At 34.8% G+C, this 10839-nt stretch overlaps 1 non-coding gene across 1 annotated transcript; it reads left to right on the forward strand.

Moving 5' to 3' along the window:
• Nucleotides 1-10467: 10467 nt before the first annotated feature.
• On the forward strand, nt 10468-10540 carry Trnav-aac. Its single transcript has one exon. It is a non-coding gene; the product is annotated as a tRNA-Val (tRNA).
• Nucleotides 10541-10839: the final 299 nt, after the last annotated feature.

The following is a 10839-nucleotide window of genomic DNA, read 5'->3' on the forward strand; positions in this document are numbered from 1 at the left end:
GTAAGAAAAGCCCATGAGAGTAGGTATACCTCGTTCGGTAATCAGCTCTTGTACAAGCGAAGTGTGGTACAAACAAGTCAATCTTAAACAGGGTTTGCATAGATTAGCGAAACCCTCGCTGTCAGAACATAGTGTAAGTTTGGTCTAAAAGAAATTAAGGAGCGATTTGGAAATATTACAGTGATGTATATTGCGGAGTTGAAAATAAGAATGAAGGTTTTCAAATAGTATCCACTAGAAGGCCCAGTGAACTATGGCCACAGATGATCAGGTTTATAACAGACACACTATTATATTGTAAGCTTTCATCTTGCCAGTACCATCGCCGTATTAATAGTAAGTATTATCTAGCTGCTACCATGACGCAGATGGAGTAAGGTGACAACCGCATGGTGGCCAAGAGGTGGCTATAGAAACGTGAGACGTCCTGCAATGAGATGGGCAGACGGCATTGCCAAAGACGAGAGCCGTAGATGAGTGAGGCTAGCGCAGGATTGTGGTGCATGGCATAAACTAGGGGACTTTTTAAAATTAAAAACAAAACAAACGGAATCACTATTTTTTTTTAATAAAATATAAGTGCTCATTTGACGTCCATCTCAAGTGATAGAAAATGACGATGAAGTCGACAATGGAGCATGGACACCTAAATAATGCCTATTTACTCCTGCCTTGAAAAGGTCCAAGTTGTAACTTTCAAGGAACAAGTCTGCAGGCAGGGAATTCCACTCCATAGCCATTAGCCGTAGATGATGGAAAGGGGAAGGCGGAATTAATTCGTAGAATACCGATGAGCAGGCAATTTTACGGCCGTGTTCAAGGCTTTGCAGCTTCGCCTGTACTAATTCTGAGTCACCTATAAGCTGCTTGACACGCTTGTCAATTGAATCCAAAGTGGACGCTTGTATCTAGCAATGGATCAAGTCGGATGAGACGATGATCAAAGTACATTAGAAAAATGATGAATATTTTGTACCAAGTGACCGAACGAACAAGTCAGCTTTAAATCGCAAAGTTTACTGCCACTGCGCCCGTCATCCTAAGACGTGAATAGACGACTTCCATGTACTTGTAATTTCATCAGCTATCCATTCAAAATCTAAACGCAGAGTAATGCTCACATTACCGCTTGGCGGAAGAAATAGATACGGTGGCAATACTTTCCTAAATGAACTCTTTTAGCAACTCTAGTATACTAAAAGTTTCTTCGTAAAGATATTTTCTTTCTTCGATGAAAGCTACTACTTACTAATACCTGCAAATGCCTGTCCTGTCAGTGCTTGTTAAAAAAATAAATCCTTATTACAAACTGTCGGCAACACCGCTAATTCTTCTCAATTTACACGTTGTCGGCATACATTGCGCGCCTTAGTCGTTATGCGACGAACGGCAATCTGCATAATACTCAGACACATCGCTATAAAAATGGTAATGCAACCACCCTCACTCACTGGTTTCCACAGGGTAATAGGTCGACTGTAGTCTGAACCAGAAAACTTTGTTTCCGAATCTCGTCTATTGTTTTAGAAAACATCCGGAACTTTGCTATAATATCATGACGTTTTTAGTACTATCGAAAATTGAAAATGTCTATTATTTTTCTGAAATGAAACTTAGACCTTTGGTCTTTACATGTTACAATTACAATTAGCCTGATATATCCCACTGCTGGGCAAAGACCTCTTCCTGATCCCTCCACGCATCCCGATCTTGAGCTAACTGGACCCAACCCTTGTCATAGGCGTCCAGTTCGTCACGCCATCGCTTTCTCGATCTGCCGCGGCGCCTTACGCTTTTGGGGCTCCACTGGGTGGTTACCTTCGCCCACAGGTCTCCAGGCATGCGGCAGACATGACCAGCCCAACGTCTTTTCAACTTCGCAGCTTTTTGGGCTACATCAGCAATCTGAGTTTGGGAGCGCAGGGTCGTGTTTCGAATTCGTTCGGTCCGTTTCACACCAAGTATGCTGCGCTCCATTGCTCATTGACAGACCCCGATCTTTGTAAGTGACTAAGTCTGCGCGCCATAAGTTAGTATGGGAAGTTTGTATATTCAATAACTTAAATCTTATTGATAATAATTTCATTTGTGAGTCTGGTGTCCATACTAGGATTAACCTGTGTTATAGAGCTCCAGGCTCTCACCCTTCCATCTCTAAGCGTACGTAAGAAAGATAAAAGCAAAAATGATAATCTCAGTACAGAGTACTAAAATAACTGACCTCAAAAGTTATTCATCCCATAGCTTGCCACACATAGAGGTAGAATATTTTGTTCAAATTTAAATGGGACAGTGCCCTTCACGGAAGTGAAAAGAATTTATTTGGTCTGTGATACCGTCTTTCCAACAACGAAAGAATCATCAAAACCGGTCCACAAATTAGTTATCGCGTAACATGTATACACAAAAAAATAAAAAATACAGTCGGATTGAAAACTTCCTCCTTTTTTCAAGTCGGTTAAAATGAACTATTGTCAAATTAGCTTTAAATATCATATCAGAAGAAAACTTTTTATCTACACACATATCATAAACCCTCTATGATGTGATAAAAAACCACAAATTACGACCAGCTAATAGATAGTTTTGTTAGAACAAGTTTCTTATCTGTGAAAATGTTATTATTGCTTCATATTATCATCGAATTCAATATTATTATTACATTCAAATTTCGAACGTCTCTGAAAAACAAAATTATTTGATTGGACCTCAATTCTAATATCAGTCGAGATGAAGTTTTATTCGAAATGAAATGTCAATAGCAAACAATTTTGACAATTTCACACGTTACTTGATAATAATAATAACGCACGCACTCAACATAGCCCCGCACTAGGAAACCCTGTGTCGCGAGTGCCATGGACACACATATAGACAACCACAAATTACACCCAAACTCACGAAATAAATAAATGTAGGCTATACAAATATTTCTCCCGGCCCGGGAATCGAACCTCAGACCTCTGCGTGGCAGTTCGGCTTGGTAACCGTTCGGCCACGGAGGCAGTTGATATCGAACGATATGATAGTTGGAGCCGATTCTAGTTTGTCTATGAGTTAAAAATAAAAACTACGATTGTGTGACATGCGTGAGAAAAGTTTTTATTTGCCGCCATTTCGCCAGCCGTAACATGCGGTTCCTGAACACGTCACAGAGAGCTTATAATATGTGTCTAGTTAAAGCAGTGTATGTAACTGTACATAATTAGGCATTAAAACACTCATAAGATGTTTTTATGAAACTCACTTGTCGGCTCGTTTCATAAAACCACACTCGTATTTTAATAATGCCTTTCATTGTGTAACAGTCACATAAACTACTACAGTATGTTGTGTTGTAAGTGTTTATAAACACAATAGACATTAGATAAGCAAATTACACTTCAAATCACATCGATTAAAATTATTACTTATTCGTAGATCACACTTACGTGAGAAAAATGATTTTATAAAAAAGCAAATTACATTCGACTGGATTCGACACAATTCGGTTTCCCAAAGGAAATGGGATTAAATCTCAACCTATTCCTGACAAGTTACTCATGTTACCATCCAGCAAATCGATCAGCACCCTAATAAAAAACATATTGCTAACCTTCAGTTCGACTGAACTGTTGCTTCTAAAATCCCCTAATAAAGGCCTGAGGCGCATCATAAATTCTCAGCGGACGATAAATAATATGAAATTGCCCACCCGTGTCACGCTGTATCAAATTGAGCACAAGCATGACACCAACACGGGTTAGGTGTAAATATATCAGAATTCATTATACTTGTTGACCGTAGTTTGAGACAAATTAGCAATATGGAAAATTTGAAAGATGATGCCATTGTAAGTACAGGGTTATTACACTCCCGGACATATAATTCGAGCCACTATGCGTTTTCAGTATTAAGTGCCCTAAGCTAAAACAATGTTTGATTGATCTAAAATTATTACGCAAATTTGAAACTGGTTTGCTGAACGTCTTTTCCATAAGTCCTTGTCGGGAATATGGATTTGCAAAACTGAGAGGTGTCTCAAATAATTAAAATACCGTCATGTATTTTGCAATCTCAATAGTCAGGCAATTGAACGTTGACGTTAAAACCGCTCACGCGATGCGCTCCTTCTACCGCAAAATGGCGGCTATTTGGTTTCGCAAATTAGAAAAGCATTCAGTTTAAATACAAGTTGTTATAAATAAAAATTATTATTCTCCATTGCTAAATAAATACCCTCGGTACTACAATAAAAACATCTCAAATAAAATGCAGTAATACACCGCAAATCCTGCACTTAAAAAGCACTAATGAATTGGTGCACTTGGATAAATATGATAATATTCCGTTTGAGTGGTTCTAACGTTTACCGTGAAATTACACCTTAAAGTATAGTTTGTAAACATTTATATTCAGGGTAAACTTAAAAAACGGTACTTACGGTATGTTTTCAATAAATAAACACCGAAATCACCAGCCCAAACAATAACACACACGATTGTCGTGACGTATTTTTGAAGTTGTTTATTTTTTTTAAATGACAGACCCAGGCATTAAAAACTTTATGGTTTGCTAGAGTAGTTACCGAAATAGCAATTAATATTAGTTCTTTTACCTGTTATAACATCGATATCCGATAAATCGGTATAAAATCATCACCGGCACCTCCAGGTGTGGTATGCGTCTACGGCTGCATGTATCTCGTGAGCGGTTAACATATGGCACTGTTAATACAATAGTGTATTAACTCAAAAAGTGTATTTTTTTAGAGTCGATGAAAAACGAATTACTCACTTCTCGTGAAAGATTATTAAAATATATGTGTAAGTTAAAGTTTATTACAGACATCTAAATAATTTCCTACTTGCTAAATATATTTACAAATACAAAAGGAAAAAGTAATTTTAATATTTTTGAGTAAGGACTGTTATGTTCAGAACTAGCACACGAAAAGTTTGCCTCATTTTGAATTAAGTAGTTATTATATTTTAATTGTTTCTTACAATATCCTATCGACGGTTTTATTGACGTGTAGAGAATCAAATTTTACGTTAATTTTGAGTTATAACACTATTTTAATAGCAATGCGATATTCTTAACCATGTACGTCTAAGGCTCCTTTTATAAGCCGCATATATCCAATGCATAAGGGGTTTATATTGTGTTACTAGGCCGGTAAGCGGGCAATTATCAACGGAGGGACAGATTCGAACGCTTAAATGACCCGAATGTTTGTAATTGCCTACTTGTGAACGTTTGTAATTGTCTACGTTTGTTATTACTATCATGTGGCTTACATTCATCACACTTATAATGGAAATTAAAAATAGGACAAATAAGTTTAACTACGTTATAATTTATTCATATAATTTTAAGTATTTCAAAAAAAAGGTTTGTATAAATAATAATACATTTTTATAGATGATAGATGGGGAATGAAGGAATGAATGAAATAAAAAAAATACATTAAATTTATATATGCCTATGTGTGTGCCTAAGACTATAAATTATAAATTAATTATTTATTTATAGCAGTATTTATATTATTCACAAGTTTTGTCACAGGTGGTGCTGCCAGCAAGAAAAACCAATTAAACGAACGATATCTATGTACTAGCTTACTAGATGCAGCGTTCCACACGCTACGTTTCATTGATGTGCGGTGAAGAAATGACTAGGCTGCATGGTCCAAAGATCTTTGCCTTTTCGCAAAGAAAAGTACATAACACAACATCAATAATTTCAACAACTCGACTATATTTTTGCTTTCACTTAATTTGTTTGTTTTTTTTTTAGTAATATATAATAATTATAAATAGTAAGCGAAAGACCCTGGGTCAAAGCAAAATAAAATATGTTGTGCAACTAACAGCGACTTTGCCAGAGGCTTTACGTTAATTTCCCAACTATGGATAAATAGCATTTGTAAACAGTCAATATTACAGTAGACTGTCACGTCTGTCCACGGTATTGATAATCTTTGACAAAATTCAACACTAAAACATAACACTGTCACTGTTGATAGTGTTTTGTTTGTACCATGTAGTTGCTATGAATGTTTTTTCTATAGATTGAAGTCGTTGATTTAAACCCAATTCAAAGATCGGGGGTGATTCACGTAATCAAACCGTTACGATGTCGTAGCGATTTAGTCGTTGAACTGCTTTTTCGTATTCACGTATGACAGTGAACGTCAACAAGTCTAATTTTAAAGTCGTTCGATGCAAATGTCATTAAAGCGTATTCTGGTATATTAATCGATCTTAAATTGACTCTAAACGACAAGTCATAGTTATTCTGCAAAAAATTTGACAGTTCTTTCAATAGACTTTCGACGACTAAATGTCAAATTTCACAATCCAAGATGTCGTTCATTAGTCGTTACGTTTCGATTCTACTCATATTAACGTTCTTCCAAGTGATACGTGAATACCCATTTTGGATAGGACTTCGATCGAACGACTACGTAACTTGAACGATATTTTGATAGCTTGAGCTTACGTGAATCGCACTTCTGTTGCAAACAAATAGGGAAATACATAAGATCAGCTCACACGATTGGTAAGAGCGGTAGTCAGTTCGAGTCGATTTTTCTTCTTCGTCTTTGTTTGTTTATCTTTGTATTATTAATAATAACAAACTAGATTTTTACAATAACATAACATTTTTATTAAAAAAAATATGTTATTGTAATTCATTCCCTAGTTTGCCACCCTTAGAGGTGGAATATTTTCTTCGAATAGAAATCCGACTAAATACTAATGTACCCTCTTGCCAACAAAAAGAGAATCATCGATTTCGGTTCCCAACCCAAGTAATCGCGTAACATGTATACAAAAGAATACAGTCGAAATAAGAATCTCCTCCATTTATGAAGTCGTTTAAAAATATATAAATATCATGGTAGTAGAACATCATAATGTTGAATAAAAATAATAACGCGAATATTTCGACTCATCCGAAGAACAGAGTCCGATGTGATTTATAGCGAAAACAGGATAAGTACGTTACGAGAAGAATTTCGTTCTTCAAACAAAGGCCTATGTAAAGGTGTTTTGAGAATTTACATATCTTATTTTGTTTCGGAAATATAAAATCGAACAACAGTCTATCTAACATCCACAGCGAAGAAGAACGAACGAAATGTACTATGGAGATCTTTGTTCTACGGATGAGTCGATTTGTCTAGTGATAGTCGCCCGTGACCATAAAGAACCCGACACGTTGGTTTGTGTGAAAAAACTTCCGATTTTGAAAGATCCGAAAAAAATATTTTCATTTACAATTTATAGCAATCGCAAAACCCTAAGAACTCCATTATTTTTTAAAGTTTACAAAATTAATATGATCGCAAGATGTTATGTCATGCAAAAATGTTAAAAACCTCTCCTTCAAACTTTGCTAAATATCCTGTTAACAACAATACTTTAATATCATCCATCAATTCCTATAAGATCATGTCATCCTAGTTAAATCAATCATTTATAACCAGAACTCATCGTTTCGAGACATCTACGGTTTAATGGCATCATTAATCTTTGGAACGTGTTTTTTTTTGTTAAAAATTGATACTTTTCAGTAAAAAACATATATTAAAGCTGGATCATCAATATTTGATTTTTAAGTCTTCATATGTACACTTCTATACGAGAAATAGGGCTCTTTTATCAGACAATCGATTTTCCATGTCTCAAGCCCGTAACATTTAGCATGTCAATAATACAAAATGTCATTCGGCTAGGTCATAATATGTTGCATATTTAAATGTATTTATAAAATAAATAATTAATTTTAAAACTCATTTTTTAAAACACACGAAGTTAAAACACGAAAACTTACTAAACTTTGGTTTGAAAACAGGCCAAGACAGACGATCTTAATAAAGATTCCGACACTGTACAATAACACCTAGTAAAACTTATAATTACAACGTTAACAACAAGATCAAGGTTCAACCTCCTCAAGCGGTTGGAATAATTGTTTTGTCCACTAACAAATTGTAGCCATAATAGAGCAATTAAAATTAATATGTTTCGTTACAGGCACGTCGATAATTAAACGCATTAATGCAACAAATGACGACTATTTGTTCCGTGTAAAGGAACGGGTGTAAAATCGGAGGTTTAAAATACCTAAGGCTCAATTTACATTGCGGCGGAACGAATGAAAGCGAATTTTTGTAATGATATTGTACAAAGCATAATGAATTTGCATACCCGAGAATGCTCGCGCTTTCCGCGGAAGATTTTGGCTCCTGTTTAGTTTGTACTATAGCATGGGAACGTAGCTTGGGCTTGCGTAGCGAGAGTTGTTTTATAAATATAAACGACGATAATAATAATAATAATAATACTAATAATAAGTTCATTTCTCACCACAATATACAAAATACATTGGCATAATATCCATAATAAAATACATAAAACAATAAATTATACTGTGGGAGACTGGTGCCTAAACTAGACGTATGATCTGTATTTCAGGTCACCAGGACTCCACCCCTTGGAAGATACTTGTTATTTTGAAATATGTACTAGTACATTGACAATTGTAGTAACTAACTTATCTATATATTAAGGTTTTACAAAGGAACATAAAAGAATATAAAAAAAGCTGTTTATGCAGTGTTAGTTTGGTTAGTAAATGATTGTGTGTTTGTAAATTTGGGTGTGTAAGTGTGTGTGTATGTAATTATATGTGTGTAAATATATGTATATATATATATAGTGTATGTAAGCATGTGGATGTATGTGTGTGTGCGATAACGAGAGTATAGTGATAAGATTGGAAGAGTGACTGATGTGTTAGCGTGGCAAATAGTTATGGCCAAGTTTTAGATATATCATAATTATAACTTTATACGAGTATTCAATTTCTAAGCTTTGTCCAGAACTCCTAGATGTCTGTTTGACATCAACACTCTATTATGCTTACAATTCTAAATACAAAACCTAAGCTGCCTGTACCACATTACGTTACACAATTGAGTTCATTGTGCTATGTACAATATCGTTACAAAAATTCGCTTCCATTCCGTTCCACCGTAATATAAATTGAACCTAAATGTCAATTTATAGAATAAACTTGAAGATACTTTCTATTAGTATCAGTAGAGCTCCTTGTGAATGAGTTCATCTAGGGCATTACTGCCATCTTACCTATTTACGCTCCGAAGCAGTAATGTAAGCCCTTACCCTTCCAAATCTAAACGCAATATTCGTTCCGGTTTGGAAGGGTAAGGGTACTGGTGAAATTATAGGCATATAGGAGTTTTCAACTTATATCTCAGGTTGACGGGCATAGTGGCAGCGACCTAGAGCTAATTTATTATGATGGAAATGGCAGACTAGTTAGAGGAACTCCTAGACAGTGTACAGTAGCAGCCCTGCACACAAAATGATTAGTTTTGACGAGGACTTTCATATGCGTGTTAGTTATAGTTCCAGAGCGAAAGTGGATAGGTAAGCAAACTTTTGAGGACAGTCTTTTTTACAAACAAAAGTTATAATCTTTTCAATGTTTTACTGTAATATAACGTCCAAATAAAATACACTTCGAGACTATTATAAAATACGTTTATTATGTGTTATAAAATATATAAAATATGTACAAAAATAATAATAAAAAAAAAATTTTGTTCTTAGGTTTTCGCTATTGTTACACCTAGGAAATGAAACTGTTTTTCCGGATTTAAATCGCGTATATTTGTTTTTTCAAACAAACCGACGTTTCGGGCCCTTTACAGGTCCCATGGTCACGGTTGACTGAGGTGGTACAGTCTTCAACCAGTTATGTCTAATATTAATGCAAACCACCCTATTTTTTCACTATAGTTACAATAGTTATTAATTAAATACCTTATTTTTAATTTTACAAAGAAAACATTCCAATTTACGCTACATTAAGTTTAACAAATTATTTTATTGAATGAATTTTTATTAAGTTCAATTTATTATTAATTAATAATAGAAATTAGAATAAATTAAAACATAGTAATTAGTACTGCAGTCTTATGTCTGTTTGAGATTTTTCATTAGAGGAAATACTGGGTCCCAAACTGGTGGTACGGAAAAACCATCTTCCCTGTTGAAATTAGGATGTTTTTTTTAATTTCAGTGGCCTCTCGCAGCATCCTGGGTAGATAACGGACTTCTTTTGCAAGGACCTGGGGTTTGTCAAACTTCATTGAATGTGTAGCTTTATCCATGACACGCTCGCAGACTGCAGACTTGTTGAATTCGTCGGTTTGTTTGAAAAAACAAATATACGCGATTTAAATCCGGAAAAACAGTTTCATTTCCTAAAAAATATTTTATTTCTCTGATTTGAATTATTATCAGTTGACATAGATACTGCTTGACATTTAAAATACTACATATTTATAACATCAGATAAGCTCGATCTAATTTTAAGTCGATATGTGTACACACAAGGTATACTTTCACTAATGTATATATGTACGCTTATTTTGAAATGAGTTTGTAAGTTTCCGTGGTGTAGCGGTTATCACATCTGCCTAACACGCAGAAGGCCCCCGGTTCGATCCCGGGCGGAAACATTTCTTTTTCAGTTTTTTTGTTTTCATTATTCAAAGTAAGGTTTTTTTTTGTTTTATTGTGTCTATATAGATACATTTTAAAAGGTAACATTACAGAAAAAAGATATGGACATAATAAGTACGTGTTGATTGCTGTAATAAGTAATATATTAATGTAGTAAGTAAATCAGCATAAAACAGGATCAGTTTTTTTTATTCAACTCATTAGATGGTCCACTTTGGTTTGTTATACGTCTATTTGTTAGTGTTTTAAACTAAGATATAATTTATTGTTTCTATATACGTGGACAAAATTTAAA

The sequence above is a fragment of the Hyposmocoma kahamanoa genome, unplaced genomic scaffold, assembly GCF_003589595.1.
Source record: "Hyposmocoma kahamanoa isolate Upper Pololo Valley unplaced genomic scaffold, ASM358959v1 63, whole genome shotgun sequence".
Taxonomy (NCBI): domain Eukaryota; kingdom Metazoa; phylum Arthropoda; class Insecta; order Lepidoptera; family Cosmopterigidae; genus Hyposmocoma; species Hyposmocoma kahamanoa.